We start from the raw sequence: 27,588 nt of genomic DNA, 5'->3' as shown, positions 1-27,588 counted from the left end.
TTTCTTCTTTTAGCTAATTTCTTGGTCTGTCTCTTGGCAAGGCCTCTGGGTGTGCCAAGAGAGCTCAAGAAGAGAGCCCAGAAGAATTGGTTCATAATCTTAGCTCTCAGAGATACATAGAATCTTTGACAAGCTTCATCACCTCTCATCTTCAGTTTTGCAATTGAGAATGCTGGTTTTTTTATTTCTGAGGGATTAGCGAGTGCCTTTTGGAAAAAGTGCCGCATATGAGCCTTTGTTCTGCCAATTATCACATATTTATTTCAGCCTTGTGGTTGAGTGTGTGAAACCTATTACCCCACAAAACTTACCACCTCTTAAAGAATTGTCCTTACCTAATTTTTACTTTATACTTGCCGAATGCTTGTATTTTGGGGGCATCCCAAGACTTTTTGCCTAGGCTAATATCCAAGGTTGGTGTATTGATTTACTTGATCATTTCCAGTCTTAAGAATGGTTTCTCTGCTGCATGATGATGATTGATGATGATGCAATTTTGCAGAAATTGACATCTGTCCAAGAGGATAATGGAGAAAATCTGCTCTTCTCACAGACCATCTATTTGTATTGACACTAGAAGCATCCAAACTAGCCTTATCAAAACTAATTTTCTGTAGTCTCTCTAATTTACTGCTCCAAGAAGTTTCTGCCTCTAGTGTACACAGCCTTCATAAAGAAAGCTCTCTTTGTAGAAGAGGAAAGGTGGGATCCATCCATTCAAATTTAGTGAGCGTTTCTTGTGGCCCCCATGAGAACACTGGAAATTGCTAAGAATACTTTTGCTTGATGTTTTTAGCACTTTAGTTTATTGCACTAGTGTCACCCTGAAGTAGAATCCAGCACTCTTTTCTATTACAAACTCAATTTAAAGATATATGCTCAGTGGCTCTGGCAGGTTATTGCCCAGCAAGGTTAAAAACAATGAAAATAGGCCATTGGCATGTCATTATGAAAGGCTAGTGTTCTCCACAGGAATGGGGCAGGGCAGTTTGTCAACCCACTGGACAAGAAATTGTTGCTCCTATAAATTAAAAAAGTGATTATGTTCTCGACAAACACAACAGGCAGGTTCCATTGCCTGGTACTTTCCCCTGGATCTGTTGCATAGAAGCCAAAGGAAAGATTCAGAAGCATTTTCATTTTAGTTCTATTTTTGTGACACTTGAAATGAATGCTCTCCATAATTTGGTTAGCCCACAGCAAAACTGACAAGCATTAGACACAGAAAGAAAACAAGATGTCCCTAAAGGTGGCGTGAGTGTGAGGGAACTTGAGAAATCCCTAAAGGGGCATTTTATGGCGTGAACTGTCAGAGTGTCCAAACACGTTTTTGCTGAGATGATCCTGTGATTCTGTCTTGCTCCACGGGAGTTGCGTTATAGACTTTGGTCTCAAACCTCATCGGCCCCTTTCTGGAGAACACTGGGAATAAGCTGTCTTTGATGATGATGATGATGATGATGATGATGATGGTATTTATTAAGCGCTCACTATGTGCCAAGTACTGTTCTAAGCACTGCGGGGGCGGGAGGGGGGATACAAGGTAATCAGGTTGCCCCACATGGGGCTCACAGTCTTAATCCCCATTTTACAGATGAGGGAACTGAGGCACAGAGAAGTTAAGTGACTTGCCCAAGGTCACACAGCAGACACGTGGTGAAACTGGGATTAGAACCCATGACCTGTGACTCCCAAGCCCATTCATTCAATCGTATTTATTGAGCGCTTACTGTGTGCAGAGCACTGTACTAAGCGCTTGGGAAGTACAAGTTGGCAACATATAGAGACAGTTCCTACCCAACAGTGGGCTCACATTCTAGAAGGGGGAGACAGAGAACAAAACCAAACATATTAACAAAAATGAAATAAATAGAATAAATATGTACAAATAAAATAAATAAATAGAGTAAAAAATACGTACAAACATATATACATATATACAGGTGCTGTGGGGAGGGGAAGGAGGTAAGGCTGGGGGGATGGGGAGGGGGAGGAGGGGGAGAGGAAAGAAGGGACTCAGTCTGGGAAGGCCTCCTGGAGGAGGTGAGATCTCAGTAGGGCTTTGAAGGGAGGAAGAGAGCTAGCTTGGCAGATGTGCAGAGGGAGGGCATTCCAGGACAGGGGGAGGTCGTGGGCCGGGGGTGGATGGCGGGGCAGGTGAGAATGAGGCACGGTGAGGAGATTAGTGGTGGAGGAGTGGAGGGTGCGGGCTGGGCTGGAGAAGGAGAGAAGGGAGGTGAGGTAGGAAGGGGCGAGGTGATGGACGGCCTTGAAGCTGAGGGTGAGAGTTTTTGCCAATGGTTTTGCCTCTAGGCCATGCCACCCTACCCCTGGTAGATGTGCTATATAGAACTGGGGTTGATACATTTTTGTCCAGGAGAGCTAAACCAAATGAAACCTTTGAGCAGTCGATGTGTCCAGGGCCAATCAATCAACCAATTATATTTAGTGCTTATTGTGTGCAGAACACTGTGCTAAGCTCTTGGAAGAGTGCACTAGAGTAAGTAGATATTATCCCTTCTTTCAAGGAGTTTACAATCTAGCTGGGGAGACAGGTTAGAGGACACAGTAGATTACAAGGACATATAGTACAGTGCTCTGCACAGAGTAAGCGCTCAATAAATATGATTGAATGAATGACCGTACGAATATGTTTTGTTGTCTAAGGGACCATCTCTATATGTCGCCGACTTGTACTTCCGAAGCGCTTAATACAGTGCTCTGCACAGAGTAAGCGCTCAATAAATATGATTGAATGAATGAATATACATATGTACATATCTGTATCATGTACATATCTGTAATTTACTTATATTAATGTCTTCTTCCCCCTCTAGACTGTAAGCTTGTTGTGGGCAGGGAATGTGTCCGTTTACTGTTATATTGTATTCTCCCAAGCAGTTAATGCAGTGCTCTGAACGCAGCAAGTGCTCAATAAATATGACCAAATGAATGAATGAAATTGCTATGAGAGTAGGGAGTTGAGAGAGATTAATCAAAGAAGGCTTCCTTTTATAATGTTAAAAAATGGTATTTGTTAAATTAATTCAATCGTATTTATTCAATCGTATTTATTGAGCGCTTTCTGTGTGCAGAGCACTGTACTAAGCGCTTGTGAAGTACAAGCTGGCAACATATAGAGACGGTCCCTACCCAACAGTGGGCTCACAGTCTAGAAGTCTAAATGCTTTTTGTGTGTCAAGCACTATATCAAGAACTGGGGTAGATAGAAGATAATCACACTGGATAAAGTCTCTTACACACATGGGGCTCACGGTCTAAGTAGGAGGGTAAACAGGTCATGAATCCTCACTTTTCAGATGAGGAAACTGAGGCACAGAGAAGTTAAGTGGCTTGCCCAAGGTCACGCAACAGACAAGTGTCAGAGCTGGGTTTAGAACCTAGGTTCCTAAGACTCCCAAGCCTGTGCTCTTTCCATTAGCCCATATTGTTTCTCTAGAGGAGATGTGATTTAGAAGAGCTAATTATTCTGATAATTGTTTGTTATTATTAAGGAATTTGTTAAGTGCTTTATATGTAACAAAAACTGTTCTAAGTGATCAGGTAGATACAAGTTAATCAGGTTGGGCACAATCCCTGTCCCACATGGGGCTCATAGTGTAAGTAGGAGGGAGAACAGGTATTTAATAAATCATTTTACAGTTGAGGAAACTGAGGTACAGAGAAGTTAAGTGACTTGCCCAAAATGTCATAGCCAGCAATTGGCAGAGCTGGAATTAGAATCCAGGAACTGTTTCCCAGGCCTGGGCTCTTTCCACTAGGCTCTGCAGCTATTAGCCTGAAACCCTTCAGACAAATTTGTGTGACATACAATTGTAAACATACATGAACTTTATTGTGACTCATCTAGCTGTTTAAAATTTTCTGTATACCACCCTGCAAGGTGACAGCTACAGCTGAAAGTGCCTCATTCCTCATCCTTGTCCTGCATGATGCCTCCTCAACTGTGGCTGAGCTGGATATACCCTCACCACTCCAGGGGGCCCAGGGTACTGGCCATAGCCTAGCTGGTGGGAGGAGGAAAGAAACGGGTGGTTTGAGACTATTTTTGGCTGCCCAGTGGCTTCTTACTTCCTCTGAAACCCATACCCCCATCCCCTCGGCTTCCCAAGACTCTGCTACCTCTGGACAATCTGAAACATATCACTTTATTTTTTTATGGTATTTGTTAAGTGCCTAGTATGTGTCAAGCACTGAGCCCCATGTGGGATAGGGACTGTGTCCAACCCCATTTGCTTGTACCCACCCCAGAACTTAGTGCAGTGCCTGGCACAAAGTAAACACTTAACAAATACTACAGTGATTATTATTATATAGTCAATCAGGTCGGACACAGCCCTTGTCCCACAGTCTAAGTAAGAGGGAGAATAATCCCCATTCTACATTTGAGGGAACTGAGGCACAGAAGAGTTGTGATCTGCCCCAAGATCACACAGCAGACAAGTGTGGAGCCGGTATTAGAACCCAGGTCCTTCAGATCTCTGGCCCAGTTCTATCCACTAGGCCATGCTGCTTCGCTTCTTACCTCTCCCTTTTTATTTTTATTTATTATTTTTATTGTTTTATGGTATTAAGCACTGTCTAATTGCTGGAGTAGATACAAATCAATGAGGTGGGACAAAGTCCTTGTCTTATGTGGGGCAAACAGTCCAAGTAGAAAAGAGACTAGGTATTGAATCCCCATTATACATATTTGAATTCCCATTATTCACCTGAGTAAACTTAGGCATAGAGAAGTTAAGTGACTTTCCTAGCTAGAGTTCCACAGCAGGCAAATAGCAGAGCCAGAATTAGAACCCAGGTCACCTGACTGCCAGGCCCGTGGTCTTTCCTCTTTTTACCTCCTCTATCATCTCTCCTCCTCTTTATCCCCAAGCCCCACTGTCTTTGGGCCTCAAGCTTCCAGACAAAGAAAACTCCAGGACTAGCTAAGGTCTCCTTCTTGTCCTTCACTCATGGGGCTCTCCTTGGCTATTGTACTATGCTTAAAAATTGCAAGACGGTTGGAAGGACCTTAGAGAGAAATCAGCAGTAATGGTGTGCGTTGTGTGTGAGGTGGGACAGTGAGGGAAATGGGAAAATTTGGCTGTTTCAACCCAATTGCCATTTTCCAAGTTGTCATCTGCAGCTGGAATAACTTGGAGAGGGTGCATCTGAAATGCATTTTCAAAATGATCTGTTCTCTCCACAGCTCCCCCTTACAACTCTAAGCTAACTGTGGGCAACTAACTCTTCCTAACACTTAATACAGTGCTCTGAATACAGTAAACATTCAATAAATATGAATGATTGATAATATGGAATTGGTTTTACCAGGAGTTAATGGCAGCTCCATCCTGATAATAGAACCCCCTTTGGTCAAAAATATCCCCGATCTCAAATCTAGGAAATCTCTGTCTACATTTGAATTCTCAGGATCTGAGAGCTCAGGAAATGGAATTTCCAGAAGGAGCTGACATTTACCCCTAAACTCTGTTTTATTTTTTATTTTTTCTATGGTATTTGTCAAGCACTTACTGTGTGTACTAAGGGCTGAGTTAGAAACAAGATCATCAGATTGAACGCAGTCCGTGGTGTTTACAGTGTTAAGCCCCCTTTTACAGATGAGGCAACTGAGGCACAGAGAATTTAAGTGACTTGCCCAAGGTTATGCAGCAGAGAAGTGGCAGAGCTGGGAGTAGACTCAAATCTTTTGACTCCCAGCCTGTTCTCTTTCTACTAGGCCATGATGCTTCCTTTTCTTCCTAATTTTTTTCTGCTGCATCTTTATACTGTGCCTAGCCCAAAGGACCAGAAGATCTGGTTCCTTTTCTAGGTCTCAGAATACCCTCCTGTCGCAGCTTCCATTCAACCAAATAGATATAAAAAAGCAAAAGGAATTTCATTTCCTCAGCAGCTTCAATCAGTGTATTCCTTTTTTTAATGGTATTTGTTGAACACTTACTAAGTGCCAGGCACTGTACTAAGTGCTGGAACTGTACTGTATGGAAGATGAGGTGGGGAGCCATTACCAGACAAATTGGGGGAGAGAAATCTACTGAACAGACATTCCCCATTCCATCTGGAGCAATTTAATGGCCAATTTGAGTTTCCACAGTGATAATGTGTTTCAGAGCTGTACCATAGTGTTTGGAAATCCAATCTTGGGTACCCTTGGGAAAAATCTTATAAACTCTGGGTCTCTAGGTCAGATGATAGAGAATATTTTTGACTAGGTAGTCCAAGATCCAAGCACATCTCACAACCCCGTTCTACCTTATTATGATCGCAGACCTTTCAAATCCCCTAAGCATTCACCTTCCATTGACATTTTTTAGAAAGGATGAAGAGAAGAAAGAATTCTGCTGTTGGCATATGAACTTGTTCAGCTATATGGTGCTGAAGGCTGCTAACATTGAAAGGTAGCAAGGAAACCATCTTGAGGGCTTTTTCTCCTGTCTCTTGAAATGGCTTGACCTTTAACTGGAAGTTGAAGAAATACCCATTGTCACACTTGGAAATAATTCTAGACTTGACTTTCTTAGGTGGGCATATTTCCATTTTATGAGACTAAGCGCTGTATCCCCTTCCCCATTGCTGAGTTGAATGGGTGCTCTGAATCTTTGGCTGTCCTCTGGGATCACCACCTCCCATGACAAAATCATCCCAGCCTGTCACAGGATCAGAAGGCAGATAGATGGAGGAATAGTAATCCTGGGAAATTCAGTATAGGGGTGCACTCGTGCTATTTAATGGATTCCAGCAAGGGAGGGGATCAATAGGGAAAGGGGGTTAATTGCACCATATTTAGGGATGGAAGCAGACACAAATAATAGCAGCGTGTCTTAGTGGTTAGAGAATCGGTCTGGAAGTCAGAAGGACGTGAGTTCTAATCTCAGCTCTGCCACTTATCTGCTGTGTGACCTTGGGCAAGTGACTTAACTTCTCTGTGCTTCAGTTGCCTCATCTTTAAAATGGGCATTAAGATTGTGAGCCCCATGTGGGACTTGGTCTGTGTCCAACCTGATTACCCAGTGTTTAGTACAGAGCCTGGACCATTAACAGATAATAATAGTAATAATGATGGTATTTAAGTGCTCACTATGTACCAAACACTGTTCTAAGTGCAAGGATAGATACAAAATAATCAGGTTGTCCCACGTGGGGCTCAGAGTCTTAATCCCCATTTTACAGATGTGGTAACTGAGGCACAGAAAAGTTAAATGTCTGGCCCAAAGTCACACAGCTGATAAATGGCAGAGCTAGGATTAGAACCCATGACCTCTGACTCCCAAGCCCGTGCTCTTTCCACTAAGCCACACTGTTTCTCCCATAAATATATATATTATATATATATATATATATAATTTTACATATAAGAATAATAATGGCATTTATTAAGTGCTTACTGTGTGCAAAGCACTGTTCTAAGTACTGGGGAGGTTACAAGGTGATCAGGTTGTCGCACGTGGGGCTCACAGTCTTAATCCCCATTTTACAGATGAGGTAACTGGGGCACAGAGAATCAATCAATCAGTCGATCGTATTATTGAGCACTTACTGTGTGCAGAGCACTGTACTAAGCGCTTGGGAAGTACAAGTTGGCAACTTCTAGAGACAGTCCCTACCCAACAGTAGGCTCACAGTCTAGAAGAAGAAGAACTTCTAGAGAAGTTAAGTGACTTGCCCAAAGTCACACAGCTCACAAGTGGTGGAACGGGGATTTGGACGTATGTATATATAAATAAAATGTATATTATATACTTGTTGTACTTAGCACAGTGCTAAGCGCTGGGGTCGATACAACACAGTCATATCAGACACCGTCCCTGTCCTACAGAGGACTCTCAATCTAAGGTGGAGGCAGAACAGATATTAAATCTCCATTTTTTACAGTTGAGGAAACTGAGGCACAGAGTGTCTTGCCCAACATCACAAAGCAGGCAAGTAGCAAGCTGAAATTGGAACTCAGCTGTCCTGACTCCCATTCTTGTGTGCGCTTTCCATGAGGCTACCCATTTCATAAGTGAGTTTTGAGAAGCAGCATGGCTCAGTGGAAAGAGCGTGGGCTTTGGATCATGGGTTCAAATCTGTGCTCCACCAATTGTCAGCTGTGTGACCTCGGGGAAGTCACTTAACTTCTCTGTGCCTCAGTTACCTCATCTGTAAAATGGGGATTAAGACTGTGAGGCCCCAGTTGGACAACCTGATCACCACCTCCCCAGCGTTTAGAACAGTGCTTTGCACATAGTAAGCACTTAATAAATGCCATCATTATTATTAAGTGAGGAAATCCTAAAGGTAAACTTATACTGTTTTGTTAATTACTTCTGTTTTTGTCTCCCACACTCTGGTGGGCAGAGATTGCTGCTGATGAAATTTTCTCTAGGCATTTCCCAGTACTCCGCAGAGTGTATGTAGTTGGCAAATATTTCCAATAATGATGATAATCATATACATTTTATTGGTTCTTTAGTTCTTGCAATTTTAGCATCCTGTTTTCACCTTTCGGAATCGTCGAAGGTGCAAAATCAGTCAATAACAGTGGTTGGTAACTTTTTGTGAAGGAGAACAAACGAAAGCTGATGTGCATGGGGCCAACTGATGTTATTTACTCAGTGCTTACTTTGGGCAGAACACTATACTAAGCACTTGGAAGCATACAGTAGAGTAAGTAGATGTGATCCATACCTTCATGGAGCACACAGTAATGAATGAAATCGCCAATCCTTCCTCCTTGCTTGATGGCAGTAGTTTCTTGTCAGAATCACACTGTGTGGAATTAGCGCTGCGGCAAAGTGGGGTCACCCAGGTGTTCTTGCTACTTGAGCATTGATCCCCCCCTAACTTTTCTTTCTTGTGACGAGCCTGGCCTTCAGTTCTGTGTCTACGCATCAGCCACTGAAGCTTTGGCTTCCTCTGTTGCCTGGTGACTGAGTCTCTGTGTTTAGGCTTTATCTGCATCAGACAAAAACTCTACCATTGGTTTTGAGACACTCAATCAGCTCTCCCCTTCCTACCTTACCTCACTAATCTCCTCCTCCCACCCAGGCCACACACTTTATTCCTCTAATGCCAGATACTCCCTATAATTCGATCTCGTCTCGTTCACCGCCAACCCCTTGCCCATGTCCTCTCTTGAGCCTTGAACTCCATTCCCCTTCATATCCAATAGATGACCAAAATTACATCCTTGCCAAGAGGACTTTCCTGACAGAGCCCTCATTTCCCCATCCTATTCACCTTCCCCTCTACATCACCCATACTCTTGCTTGCTTTCAGAGAAGCTGTGTAGCTCAGTGGAAAGAGCACGGGCTTTGGAGTCAGAGGTCATGGGTTCAAATTCCGGCTCCGCCACTTGTCAGCTGTGTGACTTTGGGCAAGTCACTTAACTTCTCTGTGCCTCAGTTACCTCATCTGTTAAATGGGGATTGAGACTGTGAGCCCTGCGTGGGACAACCTCATCACCTTGTAACCTCCCCAGTGCTTAGAACAGTGCTTTGCACATAGTAAGTGCTTAATAAATGCCATTATTATTATTGTGTACCCTTTTAGCACTTTGATGTTCAGTCACCTGCAAAATGGGGAGTTAATACCTGTTCTCTCTTCTACTTAGACTTGAGCCCCATCAGCACACAGTAAGCTCTGAATGAATGAATCTACCCCAGAATTTAGTAGAGTGCTTTGCACATAATAAATGTTTAGCAAATACCACAATTATTATTATACTCAGCCTAGCCCCACAGCACTTAAATTCATGTTTTTTTTAACTCCGCCATTTTTCCTAAATGTAACTTATTTCAGTGTCTGTTTCCCCCTCAATCAACCCATCAGTGGCATTTCTAGACTGTGAGCCCACTGTTGGGTAGGGACTGCCTCTATATGTTGCCAACTTGTACTTCCCAAGCGCTTAGTACAGTGCTCTGCACACAGTAAACGCTCAATAAATACGATTGATTTATTTAGCACATACTCTGTGCAGAACACTGCATTAAGCACTTGGGAAGTACAGTACTAAAGAGTCGGCAGACATGTTCCTTGCCCACAAGTAGCTTACAGTCTAGAAAGGGAGACAAACATTGATATAAAGTATGATATGGAAATAAGTGCTGTGGGGCTGAGCACGGGGTGAATATCAAGTACTTACAGGGCACAGATCCAGATCCCCTTAGACTGTAAGCTCTTTGTTGGTAGGGATCATATCAACTCTATTGTACTGTACTCTCCCAAGAACTTACTACAGTGCTCTGCACACCATTAGCACTCATAGCTTGTAGTTTTGCAATCCTGAAAGATGGTTTGATTTTGGGGTAGTCATTCATTCATTCAATTGTATTTATTGAGCACTTACTTTGTGGAGTCAGTCAATCAATCAATCATATTTATTGAGCGCTTACTATGTGCAGAGCACTGTACTAAGTGCTTCGGAAGTACAAATTGGCAACATATAGAGACAGTCCCTACCCAACAGTGGGCTCACAGTCTAAAAGGGGGAGACAGAGAACAAAACCAAACATACTAACAAAATAAAATAAATAGGATAGATATGTACAAGTAAAATAAATAAATAAATAGAGTAATAAATATGTACAAATATATATACATATATACAGGTGCTGTGGGGAAGGGAAGGAGGTAAGATGGGGGGATGGAGAGGGAGACGAGGGGGAGAGGAAGGAAGGGGCTCAGTCTGGGAAGGCCTCCTGGAGGAGGTGAGCTCTCAGCAGGGCCTTGAAGGGAGGAAGAGAGCTAGCTTGGCGGATGGGCAGAGGGAGGGCGTTCCAGGCCCGGGGGATGACGTGGGCCAGGGGTCGATGGCGGGACAGGCGAGAACGAGGTACGGTGAGGAGATTAGCGGCGGAGGAGCGGAGGGTGCGGGCTGGGCTGTAGAAGGAGAGAAGGGAGGTGAGGTAGGAGGGGGCGAGGTGATGGACAGCCTTGAAGCCCAGGGTGAGGAGTTTCTGTGTGATGCGCAGATTAATTGGTAGCCACTGGAGATTTTTGAGGAGGGGAGTAATATGCCCAGAGCGTTTCTGGACAAAGATAATCCGGGCAGCAGCATGAAGTATGGATTGAAGTAGAGAGAGACACGAGGATGGGGGATCAGAGAGAAGGCTGGTGCAGTAGTCCAGACGGGATAGGATGAGAGCTTGAATGAGCAGGGTAGCGGTATGGATGGAGAGGAAAGGGTGGATCCTGGCAATGTTGCGGAGCTGAGACTGGCAGGTTTTGGTGACAGCTTGGATGTGAGGGGTGAATGACAGAGCGGAGTCGAGGATGACACCAAGTATCCTGTTCAATAACCTTTAGGTGCACGATTGCTTTTATTCGTGCTCCTTTGGAAGTTCAGGCTCCTCTGTTGTCAGATCTGGTTATTAAAGCTGCACGAAAGTGTCAAGACTGCAGTATCCCAGTGACCTAGTAGTTTTGCGCATGCCTGTCACTCTAGTAAATTCTGCTTCATCAGCAGTTCAAAGACACTTGAACCATTTTGGGGTGTTTGGATAAACTAGCTCAGCTGATTAGTAGCGATTTTATCATTTTAATAGGGAAGGAAGTTGGAGAGTACTTAAAAGTACGGTCCACAATGGCCTGAAATATAGTCACCTGCTGCAGGGATCTTGCAGATGAACTGGCTTCACTGACACTGTCCTCTCCTGGTTCTTCTCCTATCCTTCTGACCACTCCTTCTTAGGCTCTTTTGCTGGCTCCTCCTTTGCCACCCACCTCCTGATAGTGAGACTCTCAAGGCTCAGTTCTGGGTCCCCCTTTTATTCTCCATCTATACCCTGTCCCTGTGAGAACTCATTTGCTCCCATGACTTCAACTACCAGCTTTTCACAGACAATTCCCAAATTTATCTCTCCAGCCCTGACCTTGCTCCTTCCATGCAGTCTCTCATTTCCTTCTGTTTTCTGGACTTCACTGTCTGGATGTCCCACCAACACCTCAAGCTAAACATATCCAAAACAGAAATCATTATCTTCCCACCAAACCCCTGTCCTCCCTCTGTCTTTCCCATCTCTGTAGACACTATCCACTATACCACTATCCACTATCCTCCTTATCTCACAAGCCCATAATCTTGGCATTATCCTCAATTCATCTCTTCATCATCATCAATCGTATTTATTGAGCGCTTACTATGTGCAGAGCACTGTACTAAGCGCTTGGGAAGTACAAATTGGCAACATATAGAGACAGTCCCTACCCAACAGTGGGCTCACAGTCTAAATGTGAATCTCTCTCATTCAGCACATATATTCAATCTGTCACCAAATCTTGTTGGTCCTACCTTCACAGTATCATTAGACTCCGCCCTTTCCTCTCCATCCAAGCTGTTCCTGCACTGATCCAAGGACTTGTGTTATCCCTCCTTGACTACTGCATATGGCTCCTCAATGATCTCCTGCCATCCCAAATCTCCCCACTCCAGTCCATAGTTCACACTGCTGCCCCAATCATTTTTCTACGAAAATGTTCAGTCCCATCATTCCACTCTTCAAGAACCTCCAAATGGCTACCCATCCACCTCCACATCAAACAGAAACTCCTTACCATTGGCTTTAATCATCGATGTTCCCACCTACTTTACCTCACTGATCCAGCTTGGATCTCTATGCTTTTCGACACCTCCATTCATCCCACCCACAGCATTTATGTACATATCCATGATTTATATTAATGTCCATTTCCCCCTCTAGACTGTAAGCTCATTGTGTTCAGGAAACATGCCTACCAATTTTGTTGCGTTGTACTCTCCCAAGCATTTTTTTAAATTGTATTTAAGTGATTATTAAATGGCAGGCACTGTACTAAGCACTGGGTTCTGTAAGAATTTAGTAAGGTGCTCTGCACACAGTAAACACTCAATTTATACCATTCAGTGATAGAGGGACCTTAAGCACTCACCTTAGTACCCAATATCAATAGCTCTAAATTTCCCTAAGAATTAAATGAAACTCTTGAATTGAATTATGCCCAAGTTTCTCTCTCTGGGCCCAGAAGAAACCAAGGCATTTCCTGAAGTGACTCTCCTACTCCCGAGGTCAAAGGAATACTCATTCATTCATTCATTCAACCATATTTATTGAGCGCTTACTGTGTGCAGAGCACTGTACTAAGCACTTGGAAAGTACAAGTTTGTAACATATAGAGATGGTCCCTACCCAACAGCGGGCTCACAGTCTAGAAGGGCCTCAGAAGACACAGGCAAGAGTCACTTAGGAATAGAAACCCAGCAGTAGGTGAGCCCCGGGCTACTAGGGAGAGCAGCATGGCTCAGTGGAAAGAGCACGGGCTTTGGAGTCAGAGGCCATGGGTTCGAATCCTGACTCCACCACATGTCTGCTGTGTGACCTTGGGCACGTCACTTAACTTCTCTGAGCCTCACTTACCTAATCTGTAAGATGGGGATTTAGACTGTGAGCCCCATGTGGGACAACTTGATCACCTTGTAACCCCCCCCAGCGCTTAGAACAGTGCTCTGCACATAGTAAGTGCTTAACAAATGCCATTATTATTATTATTATTATTATTATTACTATTATTATTATTACTGGACACAGTTTTGAACTTCTCTCATTTACTTACACTTTCATCAAACTCCTTTTGAGCTTGTTGTGCCTCAGTGCTTCCAGATTGATGTTCCCAAGGTGGAGGTAAGCATTTCATCATCAATGGTATTTATTGAGTGCTTACCAAGTGCAGAGCACTGTACTAAGTGCTCGAGAGAGTACAATACAAAGAGTTGGCAGACACATTCCACAGCGACTAATGACTAATCATTTTTCCAACATTGCTCATTCACATTCTGCAGGTGGAGAAGGATGTGCAATGGACAGAATTAATGCATAATGGATAGTTTTCCAGATCTGCTTTCAGGAGAACCCACTGAGGTGGCCTGTGGGTGCTGACAGCTGATTTTTGCTTTTCTGATTCATCCTGGGGCAACATCCAGAGACTGCGTCATGGAGAGATTCCTTAGGTTTGCCTTTCTTGGTGCTTTAGTGACTCTGCTTTTCAAAATTAATTTCACAGAATCCCCAGGTCATATGTGTAGACCTGGATTTGGTGAGCTGAGAAGGCCCATGCCTTTGGTACTTCTGCCTCTCTCATGGGAAATATTTGTTGGTCTCTGCAATAGATCATAAAACAGAAGGCACTTGAAAGCAAGCAGTGTACTGATGGCTTCTTGGGAAATCCAGTGCTCTGGTTACCAGGGCAGAGAAGGACTCAAACCTGTGTCTGTCAGGCTTCGATGTAACTCAGAGTGTAAGTTTGGGATCCTTCCCCTGTCTTCTCAACAGACCCTCTACCATTCTGGCCCTACATTTTAGGAGCAGGATTGGCAACTTCTCTCCTTGCCTACTTCCCTTCTTGCTTCTAGGGCACGGAGTCACTGGCTTCAAGGTTTTCCATCAAATCTCTCCATCTTGCATAGCCAAAGCTGTCCCTCTTCACTCCTTCCAAACTCATCTTCTAATTACACCTCTCTCAACTCTCCCACAGCCAACCCTGTGCTCATACCATTTCCCCTTCCAGTCAAATGTACCAGACCACAGTTATCCAAGACCTCAAAGGCCCTTCTAAAAAAAAAAAAAAATCCCACCTCCTCCTAGAAGCCTTCTCTGATTAATTTCCTAAACTCCCGACACATCACTCCAGCAAACACCCCTAACATTTGAGCCCCGTCTGAGTAGACCTGAATGTGTCTAATCAAATTTTATTGCACCATCCTTGGCACATAGAAAGTGCTTAATAAAACCTTCCATTATTATAATTATTACTTCTCTTCATACATATATTCAATTACTTATTCGGCTATTTCATCTGATATTCTCCTGCTATACCATTTAGTTTCTTGTTCATCCGCCAGTTCCCTCTATTTGTAAATCATTTACCTGCTTGCCATCCCAATTAGAATGTAAATAATAGTAGTTGTAGAGGTGGTAGTAGCAGTAGTAATGCCACTTATTGAGCACTTGGTGCAGTGAACTGTTGTAGATGCTTTGTAAGTACAGAACAAAGAAACACATTCGAAGCAGCTTGGTGTAGCGGATAGAGCACAGGCCTGGAGGTCAGAACATCATGGGTTCTAATCCTAGTTCTGCCACAGGATTGCTGTGTGACCTTGGGCAAGTCACTTAACTTCTCTGGGCTTCAGTTCCCTCATCTGTAAAATGGGGATTAAGAATGGGGCAGGGATTGTGTCCAACTAATAACTTGTATCAACGCTACCACTTAGAACAGTGCTTGGCACATATTAAGTGTTTAACAAGTGCCATAATTATTATTATCTGCTTGTACTGTAATGAGGGAGAAAAACAAAAAATATTTACAAATAGAATGGTCAAAGTAAATAAATTGAGTAGGCAAATATTCATGGGTTCGAATCCTGACTCCACCACATGTCTGCTGTGTAACCTTGGACAAGTCACTTAACTTCTCTGAGCCTGTTACCTCATCTGGAAAATGGGGATTAAGACTGAGAGCCCCAGGTGGGACAACTTGATCACCTTGTATCCCCTCCAGCACTTAGAACAGTGCTTTGCACATAGTAAGCGCTTAACAAATGCCATCATTATTATTATTATATGCCCGGGTGCTAAGGAGTTCATAAGTGCTGGAATTAGGAACATGTTATTTGAGAAGCAGTATGCATTAGTCAGAAGGCCCTGGGTTCTAATTCCAGTGCTGCCACATGCCAGCTGTGTGATCTTGGGCAAGTCACAATTTCTCTGGGCCTCTATTACCTATTCTGCAAAATGTAGATTAAGACGGCGAGCCCTATATGAGATAGGGACTGGTATAGTGGATAAAGCACAGGCCTAGGAGCCAGAAGGCTATGAGTTCTAATCCCAGCTCCATGTGGGACAAGGACTGTGGCCAATCCTATTTGCTTATATGTACCCCAGCACTTAGTACAGTGCCTGGCACATAGTAAGCACTTAATAGATGCCATTATTATTATTATTAAGTCTAGAGGGGTATACAGACATCATTATAAATGAATAAATTACAGCTATATACATAAATGATGTGAAACTGAGGGAGCGGCGAATAAAAGGTGCAAATCCAAGTGCAAATGCCCCTCTTTCCTCTCCCCCTCCCCATCCCCCTGCCCTACCTCCTTCACCTCCCCCCAGCACCTATATATATGTTTGTACAGATTTATTACTCTATTTATTTTACTTGTACATATTTACTATTCTATTTATTCTGTTAATGATGTGCATCTAGCTTTACTTCTGTTTATTCTGATGACTTGACACCTGCCCACGTTTTTTTTTGTTTTGTTGTCTGTCTCCCCCCTCTAGACTGTGAGCCCGTTGTTGGGTAGGGACCGTCTCTATATGTTGCCAACTTGTACTTCCCAAGCACTTAGTATAGTGCTCTGCACGCAGTAAGCGCTCAATAAATATGAATGAATGAATGAAGTGCAAGAGCACTGCAGAAGGGAGTGGGAGAAGAGGAAATGAGGGCTTAATGGTGGAAGGCCTTGTGGAAGAGATGGGCCTTTAATAAGCTTTTGAAAATAGGGAAAGGGATCATCTCTCAGATATGAAGAAGGAGGGTGTTCCAGGCTAGAGATAGGATGTGGGTGAGAGGTCAGCAGTGAGATAAATGAGAGGGCATTATAGTGAATAAATTGGCATTAGAGATGCTAAGTGTGTAGGCTGGATTGTAGTAGGAGGGGAAAAGGTGATTTAATGCTTTAAAGCCTATGGTAGGGAGTTTCTGTTGATGTGGAGGTGGATGGTAATCCCCTGGAGGCTCTTGAGGAGTGGGAAAACATGAAGTGGACATTTTTTTTTATAAAAATGATCTGGCCAGCAGAGCGAAGTATGGACTGGAGTGGGGAGAGGAAGGAATCAAGGTGGGATAGGATAAGTGCTTGGATAATAATAATAATAATAATAATAATAATAATAATAATGGCATTTGTTAAGTGCTTACTACATGCAAAGCACTGTTCTAAGCGCTGGGGTGGTTACAAGGTGATCAGGTTGTCCCACGTGGGGCTCATAGTCTTCATCCCCATTTTACAGATGAGGGAACTGAGGCACAGAGAAGTTAAGTGACTTGCCCAAAGTCACACAGCTTGATAATTGGCAGAGCTGGGATTTGAACCCATGACCTCTGACTCCAAAGCCCATGCCCTTTCCACTGAGCCACGCTGCTTCTCTAATTGGATGAATGTGATAGCAGTTTGGAGGGGAATGGGCAGATTTTGATGTTGTGAAGGTTGAACTGATAAGATTTAGTGATAAGGTTGGGTATTTGAATATGTTGAATGAGAGAGATGAGTCAAGGATAATACCAAGGTTCTGGGCTTGTGAGACAGGAGGGCTGGTGGTGATGTCTGGCAATGACCAGACCCCTGCCCAAGCTTCCAACCGCAGAAGGAAGGGGAGATAGGAAGAGATAGAGTTGAGGGGAACCAGGTTGGTTTTGAAATTTTATTTCCATTCATTCATTCATTCATTCAATCTTATTATTATTGAGTACTTATTGTGTGCAGAACACTGTACTAAGTGATTGGGAGATATAAAATAACAGTAAATGGACACATTTCCTGCCCATAATGAGCTTATAGTCTAGAGGGGGATGCAGACTTTAATATAAGTAAATAAATTTCAGATATGTGCTTAAGTGCTCTGGGGCAAGTTATACAGATTGAAGAGGATAAATTCATGGGCGAGAGGACCATGGCTTTTCACTAAAAGGGAGAGGTAAGAGTATCGTACGGTCTGTCCTTAATCAGGAAGCCAAGCATTCTGAAGAGCTGCTATCACACAGTTCCCATCAGTAGTGTTGTGTCGCTGCCATTGTCAGAATCCTGGAATAGAAAGATCAAAACAACTCTCTTCCATTTGTGTGACTTCTGGGGGCTCTTAGAATGTCCTTGCAGTCATGCTTTTGTCTGACTCGCATTATGGGCCGTCTTCCCCATCTCCAGGCAACCTTTCTCCTGCCTGACTTGCTTGACTGTGCCCACTTTCATATCCCAGCAACACCAATTACTGTGATAATTGGTACTACTAGGCTCCCAGCTAATTGCAGTTACCATCCCAACTGCTAATCTCTACTCTCATCCTATCCAGTTTGCATCAGGAGAAATTTAAGTAGGATGTTAGTTGTATTTATTGAGCACTTACTGTGTGCATAGCTTTGTACTAAGTGCTTGGGAGAGTACAATATAACAATAAACAGATACATCCCCTGCCCACAGTGAGCTTACAGTCTAGAGGGGAAGACAGACATTAATAAAAGTCAGTAAATCACAGATACCTACAAAAGTTCTGTGGGGCTGGGAGGGGGGATGAATAAAGGAAGCAAGTCAAGGTGATGCAGAAAGGAGTGGGAGAAGAGGAAAGGATAGCTTAGTCAGGGAAGTCCTCTTGGAGGTGATGTGTCTTCAATAAGGCTTTGAAGGTGGGGAGACTAATTGTCTATCAGATATGAGGAGAGAGGGCATTCCAAGCCAGAGGTAGGATATACGCGACTGATTGGCAGTGAGATAGATGAGATCCAGGTACAGTGAGGTTAGCATTAGAGAAGTGAATTATGCAGGCTGGGTTGTAGTTAGAGAGTAGCAAGAGAAGATAGGAGGGGACAAGGTGATTTAGTGCTTTAAAACCAATGGTGAGGAGTTTCTCATTGGTACGGAGGTGGATGAGCAACCACTGGAGTTTCTTGAGGGGTGGGGAAACTTATCCTGAACGTTTTTGTAGAAAAATGATCTGGACAGCAGAGTGAAGTATGGACTGGAGTGGGGAAAGACAGGAGGCTGGGAGGTCAGCAAGGAGGCTGATATAGTAATCAAAGCAGGAGAGGATGTGACTGCGTTAACATGGTAGCAGTTCGGTTGGAGGGGAAAGGTTGGATTTAGCGACGTTGTGAAGGCCAACCCATCAGGGTTGAATGAGAGAGAGGAGTCAAGAATAAATCCAAGGTTATGGGCTTGTGGGACAGGGAGGGTGGTGGTGCTGTCTCCAGTTATGGGAAACTCAGGGGGAGGTAAGGGTTTGGGTGGGAAGATAAGAAGTTCTCTTCTAGACATGTTATGTTTGAGGTGGCAGGAGGACATCCAAGTAGAGGTGATAGATGGAACTGCTGGGAAAAGGAGATGGTAGGATTTTCCACTCTAGCAGTCCTTTAGGACAAAAGATGGATAAATTGGACAGTCCACGGGAATTCCAATTGAGAGATAGAGAAATATCTTTGGTAAAGCATCTTGGGAATCTCAGGCTGAGCTAGTGCAGTGAGAAGGATTTGCCAAATTTGGGCTGAGGTCCCAACCTCCTCTTAGCATGTTGATCATTAACATCAGTGAGCAACAAAAACTCCCTTTTGCCCACAAATTCCTGATTCCTGTTTCTCATACTGCCTCCATTAGTCCACCATTTATCTCCTGTGTGACCCTGGGCAAGTCACCAATCTCTTCAGTGCCTCAGTTTCCTCATCTGTAAATCAGAGATTAAATGCTTGTTCTAGTTCCCCACTAGATTATTAGCCCCATGAGGGACAGGGACTGGGCCTGACCTGATTACCTTTTATCTACCCCAGCATATAGCACAATTCTTGGCACATAGTAAGCACTTAACAGATACCATTGTCATCATATCCTTCCTTTTTACTTTCAGCACACACGTCTTCCCAGTTGATCTGGTTAACAATTATTTTATGGTATTTTAAGTGCTAATTTTGTGCCAGGCACTGTTCTAAGCGCTGGGGTAGATACAAGCTAATCAGGTTGGACACAGTCCTTGTCTCACATGGGGTTCACAGTCTTAATCTTACAGTGAGGTAACTGAGACACCGGGAAGTGAAGTGACTTGCCCAAGGTCACATAGCAGATGAGTGACGGAGTCAGGATTAAAATCCAGGTCCTTCTGATTCCCAGGCCGATGCTCTATGCACTAGGCCATGCTCGTGCTTGGGGACTGTTACAGGATACCCGGATTTGAACCAGGGACCTCTTGATCTGCAGTCAAATGCTCTTTCCCTGAGCTATATCCCCGGCACAACTAAGGCTTCCAATTAGCTGCTGTTCCCAATATAGGCATGACTCATACTGATGCAGCTATCCAGATCCTCCTCACTTCTCTCAATTTGCATCCCTGGCTCTGCTTCTCCATTCATTCAGTCAGCTGCTATTGGGTGGGCACCCCTAAGGGCAGAGGGCGGTGTCAGATACCACCCCTGCAGTCCATATCCTGGGTTCTAATCCCAGTTTTGCAATTTGCCTGCCATAGGGCGCTTAGGACAGTGCTCTGCACATGATAAGTGCTCAATAAATATGACTGAAGGAATGAGTGAATGAATGAATGAATGAATGACTTTAAGCAAGTCACATAATATCTCTGAATCTAGGTTTCCTCATCTGCAAAATGGGGATTCAATACCTGTTCTCCTTCCTTCCCGGGGGACAGGGACTGTGTTCTATCTGATTATTTTATATCTACCCCATTACTCTGTACAGTGCTTGGCATATAGTAATAGCTTAACAAATACCAACCTCATCACAATCATCACCTCCCTGGCTTTGTCTCTTGCTTCCTGTAAGAAGTACTTTCTACATGGGTGTACTAGAAGAATATTTGATTACCCTGAAGGATTTTTTTTTAATGATATTTGTTAAGCACTTCTTATGTGTCAAACACCGTTCAAAGCACTGGGTTAAGTACAAGTTAATCAGGTTGGATACAGTTCCTCTCCCGCATGGGGCTCCTAGTCCAAGTAGAAGGGAGAACAGGTTCCACAGAATTTCACAGTAGCGAGTGGTTCCAACATCCTGCACATCCCATTTAGGCCATTTAGGTGAGGACTTTGCTGCTAGTTTCCCATCCCTTGTCAGGGTCCCATCTTCATTGCTAATCCTGTGTCCCAAGCAGGTAGAAAAGGTAAACCTCCCTGAGATTCAATACTTTCCTGGACTGGCTCACTCTGAAGCCTATAAAGGAATCCTTCCTGGCATGCCTCTTTAAAAAAAAATCCCAGCCTTGATATAATAATGATGGCATTTATTAAGTGCTTACTATGGGCAAAGCACTGTTCTAAGTGCTGGGGAGGTTACAAGGTGATCAGGTTGTCCCATGGTGGGTTCACAGTCTTAATCCCCATTTTACAGATGAGGTAACCGAGGCACAGAGAAGCTAAGTGATTTGCCTAAAGTCACAAAGCTGACAAGCGGCAGAGCCAGGATTTGAACCCATGACCTCTGACTCCAAAGCACGGGCTCTTTCCAATGAGCCAAGCTGCTTCCCCTATATGTGTGTGATGTGTGGGAGCTTTTGCCTTTAAGGCACGCTGTATGGTCTGGAACATCTTCATTGTCTCTCTGGTCTTTCCCAAGCACCATGTTTGTGATTTGTCTTGTGACTTTATTTTAGAATCTTGAACAACACATTAGGGCATAAGTTTCAATTTACAGCTTTCTCAGCCATTGTCCAGGAAGATAAAAAGACCTGTCACACACTGGCTATCTTTTTTCACAGATCTTGAGGGTTTTCTATACAACAGGCAATGGATTCTCCCAACATCCCAAGTGGGGAGTTTGCAGCAACAACTAGGCCGGTGTTTACAACTGGGGAAATTAGGGCAGGTAGTAGTTATCCATATCCACAGCGTTGCTATGAACCAGAAATGGCTTGATGGCAATTGAGAATAATAGTAATAATGGTTGTGTCAAACATTGACATATTATAAATGTTGAAAATAGAATCTGGTTTCTGATGAAGAGCAAGTTTCCAACTCTAATGTGGATGGACTAGGGAAAATGGGATTCAATTGCAGGATAACAGATTCCAGTTTGACATAAGGAAGAATCGCACATCCGGAGAGAGTTATGGAATCCTGGGTTCATTTACCAAAGGTGGTTGTTAAGCTTCCTGTGCCCTGAGAGCTTTCAGAACAGATTGGTCAGACAGCTGAGAAAAACTCCTGAGATAATAGGCTTATGTGGATGCAGGAAGGTGGACTGAAGAAGTATTGCAAATAGTTTTAGAAATTGAGCTACACAAATTCTACTTGTTTCTACAAAATTTGCATCATCTCCCCACTCCATCCTCACCTCTTCCTCCGTCCCTTTTTCCTTTATTTCCTTCTTCCTTTTTCTCCTCCTCCTCTTTCCCCTCTTGTTCCCCCTATTTCTTCTCCTCATCAGCATTATTAACAGTGCCTACTGATTTCTTATAGACTCTCCTGTTGACTTTGGGTATACAGGCCAGTTCTTATTTTTGAAACTGGACAAGATGATCTCTACCTGTCCCCTTTTATATGGTATTTGTTAAGCACGTACCATGTGCCAGGTACTGTACTAAGCGCTGAGGTAGATACAAATTAACCAGTTTGGACATAGTCCATGTCCCTCGTGGGGCTCACAGTTTTAAGCCTCATTTTACAGGTGAGGTAGCTGAGGCCCAGAGAAATGTAGTAACTTGCCCAAATTCACACAGCAGAGAAGAGCTGGAATTAGGACCCAGGTCCTCTGAGAGGGCTCTGAGAAATGATGGAATACTTCTGAGGAGAAGTGTTGGATAGTCTTATGGTCCCTGGTACTTAGAGCAGAAGAGTGACCCCTCTCCCCAGAGTCCTGGGTTGTCCTGGGCCTGTGGCCTAATTAAACCCTGTCACATTTTTGTCAATGTTCCATCTTTGCAGTGTCACGTTTTCTACCAGAAAGCGGCAGCCCCTACATAGCCAGGTTTGTGGGGTTCAGGAGCTGTTGCCTCCAATTCTGTTCGGAAGCACGGGATTGCTCTTTACTATCAGTGATGGTGTTTTCCTCAAAAGGCAATGCCAGGGAGGGAAACCAGATGCTTGGTTCCAGTCCTGGTCCTGGAAAGGATACAGGTGCCTGGTGCAGTTTGGGTGGATGGAGGGAAAGTTCCTCTTAGGAAGCATAAAATTAGAGATATACCCTATTAAGAATCACTAGTTAAGTTGGGGAATGCTCCTCGAAGGGGTCATGAAAGCAGTAAAAAATGAACTCAGGCAGCTTATAAAACAGCATGCCAGAACCATCTCACCCTGTCATCCTGCCCAATGTGAGTTGTTTCACTTAATATGGTAAGTGCTTAGTATAGTACTCTGCAGACAGTAAGTGCTCAGTAAATATGATTGAATGAATGAATAATCAGTGGTATTTATTGAGCACTTACCGTGTGCAGAGTGCTGTATTTAGTGATCGGGAAAGTACAGTACAACAGAGTTGGTGCCTTCAGTGAGCTGATAGTCTAGAGGGGATCAGATCAGACATAGGCCCTGGCCCACACAGAACTGAATGTCTAAGAGGTAGAAAGAAAGGGTAACATATTCCCATTTTACAAACAAGGAGACTGAGGCCTGGAAAGATGAAGTGAATTGCCCAAGGTCACTTAGCAGGCCAGTGGCAGAGCTGGGAGTAGAAGCCAGTGTTGTGCCTTTGCCCCTAGCCCTCATTGTTGATGTCAGGACTGAAAGGTAGTCTGTAAGTTTGTCCTCTAGACTGTAAACTCATTGCGAGCAGGGAGTGTGTGTGTTTATTGTTATACTGTACTCTCCCAAGCACTTGGTACAATGCTCTACACACGGAAAGTCCTCAGAAAGTATGACTGAATGAATGAAAGGGTAAGTTGACAAACTCTACTGGACCAGAGAGGGAGCCCCTATCACTAGGCCCATCTTGTTTCCCCTCTAATTAAGAATGAAATTCTCCTTTCTGGTCTACTTATACATCATTACTGTACTGTTTAGGGTTGCTTTTTGCAAATAGAACTCATTAATGCCTTGGGAGACTGGTTGGAACCCCCAGTCTGAAGAACTGACATGGATTCCCAAGTATTCCAATCACTCTCAGTGTTTCCAAAAGGAACACTTGAAGTATTTATTTTTAACTGCTTCAAATATGGCACTAATAGCCAGACCACTTATTTTTCCTCAACTGGGGATTTTTTTTCTATTTCTATTGCTGTTGAATTTAGCCTTGCTGTTTACAAAAGACCAAATTCACTCTGCAGATTTTTAGCACAAGATTTTCAATTTAGGTTAGAACAAAGTGTCCGGGAAGAGGGAGAAAGGATGACGGGGCCCTGCTGGGCAGTATCCAAGCTCAGGGGAACCTGCTACATGAAGATGGATTCAGCACCACATGCCTCAGTTTCCACACTCCCTAGTCTGATCCATTGCTAAGAGAGTTAGTATCTGGGCCTAGAGGCAGACCTTCATCTTAGAGGTGAATAACTAAGGAAAATGGGATCAAGCACTTTGAAAACATGAGGCCTTAAGAAGGTGTTATCTGGGAAAAAATGGAATGAGCAAGGAAATTCTACTTAAATGTGTCTGGATAGATCTTCTGGAACTGACCATCTGGTGCCCTTCAGGGACTGTAGAGGTTCCTCTTGATGACTCCCATTCAAAAGCAGTATGGCTTGGTGGAAAGAGCACGGGCTTTGGAGTCAGTGGTCATGGGTTCAAATCCTGGCTCTGCCACTTGTCAGCTGTGTGACTTTGGGAAAGTCACTTCACTTCTATGTGCCAGTTACCTCATCTGTAAAATGGAGATTAAGACTGTGAGCCCCACATGGGATTACCTGATCACCTTGTAACCTCCCCAGCACTTAGAACAGTGCTTTGTACATAGTAAGTGCTTAATAAATGCCATTATTATTATTATTATTCTTAGTTGAAGACATGATGGTCACCTCCATGTGTTTTGCTCCTTACCCATCACTGGTCAGCTCCGAACAGTATGAGGGTTTTCCTGAGAGCCGCAAGTGGGGTTTGGTAACATCATGAGCAGTGTGGTCTAGTGGATAGAGCACAGGCCTGGGAGTTAGAAGGACCTGGGTTCTAATACCAGCTCCACCACTTGTCTGCTGTGTGACCTTGGGCAAGTCACTTCACTTCTCTGTGCCTCAGTTCCCTAATCTGTAAAATGGGGATTGAGTATGAACCCTATGAGGGACAGGGACTGTGTCCAACCTGATTAGGTTGTACCTACCCCAGTGCTTAGAACAGTGCTTGACACATAGTAAGCACTTAACAAATACCATCATTATTATTGTCATTATTATAATCACCTAAATAAAATCCAGGAAAAACCAACATTACAGTCCATCAGGCAAACACTGACTTTCCCTCTTGGCAATGGAAAAAAATCTGCATCAGCTCAATGATCATGATGTACCAAATGATAAACACTCCAAATAGGACAATTAGCCCCAGGGGTAAGATCAAGATCACTATGTTAATATTTTGTGGGTTATGTGCATAAGGAGACATTGATTTATATTAGTTGTTCTGAGTATTATACTTACTTGCCCTAACACAGTAATAATCAGAAAAATTTGAATAGAGTTTGTTTTATTTTGGGTTTTTTTTTTATTTCAACAGAAGCCAGAGCATAGATGAGAGAGAATTCAGAGCCAGGGCCCCTCAGATGGTCTGGGGAATTAATCATTATCAGAGGAGGTCTGGGGTCGGGAAGGGGGATAGGATCTAATCCCAACCAGTACCAGGGGAGCAGTGTCCTATTTCTCGTCCTGATTTTATTCAAATTGGCTCCATCCTATGGCCTAGTCATTCCAATCATGGCAGCCTGCAGGTTTCTGCAAACAAGACCTTATATGATGGGGCAAAACAACTGCTCTCTCAGTGGAGAAGTTTCTAAGATAATTGTAGTATTTGTGATGTGCTGTCTATGGGCTGAGATAGGAGCTAATCAGATCAGACTTTGTTCCTGCCCCAGAGGAGGCTCTTCGTGGACTGAGGAATGCAAAGAGAAAGGAGAAGGAACAGAGCAGTGAGTTACAATTTCAAGCTGTACCCCCTACTTTTTTAGGACTCTACAGTTAACAGAAAGAAAGAGGATGCCTCTTATCCTTTAACATTCCTCCCGTGCCTGTTGGATTACCCACACTCTGCTGTGTTATTCCCACAAGATAACCTCTGTCAGGAGCTGGTGAGTTGGGATCACTCGAGAGTTTTACCTGGATCAGCTAAGTATGCTTGATGGGAGGGATTTCCTATAAAAATTGCTGAGTCTTCACCAGTTCTGTCTGGCAAGCTTAATGAGAGGTAAGAGAAGTAGGAACAGCATATATTGCAATGCATTAGGAGGTTCAAAACAAAGAAGTGGCACATTCCATACCCTCAAGGAACTTACATTCAAATGAGAAAGTTTGGAGCTGGAGCCCACTTGCCCCATCTTCCACGTTTCACCTTCCATCTTCTTTTCACCTTCCATTTTTCACTTTCCACTTTCAGTCCTTTGTTTCACCTTTCACTTTCCATCTTCCACCTTCCTACCTCCATCTTCCACCTTCCACCACTTTCCATCACCCACACTCTGGTATCTGGCAGTCCTACATCTTGGACTTTTCAATCCTGTATACCTGTATATGTGTATATATGTTTGTACGTATTTATTACTCTATATATTTTACTTGTACATATCTATTCTATTTATTTTATTTTGTTAATATGTTTTGTTTTGTTCTCTGTCTCCCCCTTCTAGACTGTGAGCCCACTGTTGGGTAGGGACCGTCTCTAGATGTTGCCAACTTGTACTTCCCAAGTGCTTAGTACAGTGCTCTGCACACAGTAAGCGCTCAATAAATACGACTGAATGAATGAATGAATGAATCCTCAAGTCTGACTCTAACCAACTTCTGCCATGGGAGACCACAGGACAATTTTCAGATTCCTGGCAGACAGGCTGCAGGATAACAATCACCATGTCCTCTGGACAGGAGAAGTCAGTCAGAAGACCTCGTGTCCCAATCAGGAGGCATGAACAATGACTTAATCTGATGATCAAAATATCCTGCATGCATCAAACATCCTGCATGCATCACCTCCACTTGGAGGGTATGAATCCTACTGTGTTGAATTGTGGCCTCAAATACATACACACTTGTAAACCTAATGTTTGTATTTGTGGTTGTGGGCAGGAAATGTTTCTACCAACTCCATTATCCTATACTCTCCCAGTGCTTTGCACATAGTAAATGCTTAATAAATGCCATCATTATTATTATTATTATTATTACCTAGCACCGATTTCTGCACACAATGAGCACTCAATAGATGCTGTGGATCGATTAATGATGCTACTGATGGTTAGATTTTGATTAGTTTGAGAAGGTGAGACTGATAAATCCAAATGTCGTCCAACAATTCTGTCCTGTTCATTGAATTCAGAATATAAAACGTGGGTTTGCAAAGCCGCTGTTGGTAAAACCACGATTAGAGAGGGAAACATTGTTAATTCTAGTGTCGACAAAGGAAAGTTGCTTAGGAAGAGCTCTGTTGATTATGTTAACAAACACCAGGGAAGCACTGTATTAACAAGCTCATCGAGGCAACAGATGGCTTTCCATTGGGATCCTGGAGACTCTCTGTATTTGCAATCATGTCTTTCAGAAACTGAACATCTCCTGAAGGCAAAGCTTCTGTATTTACCCTGCTAATGGAAGTAGATCCAGAAAATGCCTATTGTGGTATGTTCTTGCCTCTCTTTGTGTAGTTTTTTTCTTAGTCTTTCCTCTCTCTTTTTTTATCAAACAAATTGAGAAAATTAAATAATAGCTCTGGAAAGAA

The 27,588-nt window shown here is 43.4% G+C and overlaps 1 protein-coding gene and 1 non-coding gene across 4 annotated transcripts in view; one reads left to right on the top strand and one right to left on the bottom strand.

Moving 5' to 3' along the window:
* Window positions 1-27,588, top strand: part of GRID1 (glutamate ionotropic receptor delta type subunit 1) — an 876,503-nt gene that overhangs the window by 591,865 nt on the left and 257,050 nt on the right. The window lies entirely within an intron of this gene.
* TRNAC-GCA lies at window positions 19,951-20,026 on the bottom strand. Its single transcript has one exon. It is a non-coding gene; the product is annotated as a tRNA-Cys (tRNA).

The sequence above is a fragment of the Tachyglossus aculeatus genome, chromosome 3 (genome assembly GCF_015852505.1).
Source record: "Tachyglossus aculeatus isolate mTacAcu1 chromosome 3, mTacAcu1.pri, whole genome shotgun sequence".
Classification (NCBI taxonomy): Eukaryota; Metazoa; Chordata; class Mammalia; order Monotremata; family Tachyglossidae; genus Tachyglossus; species Tachyglossus aculeatus.
Note: the sequence above shows the minus strand (reverse complement) of the source record. Positions and strands in the feature narration are given on the sequence as shown.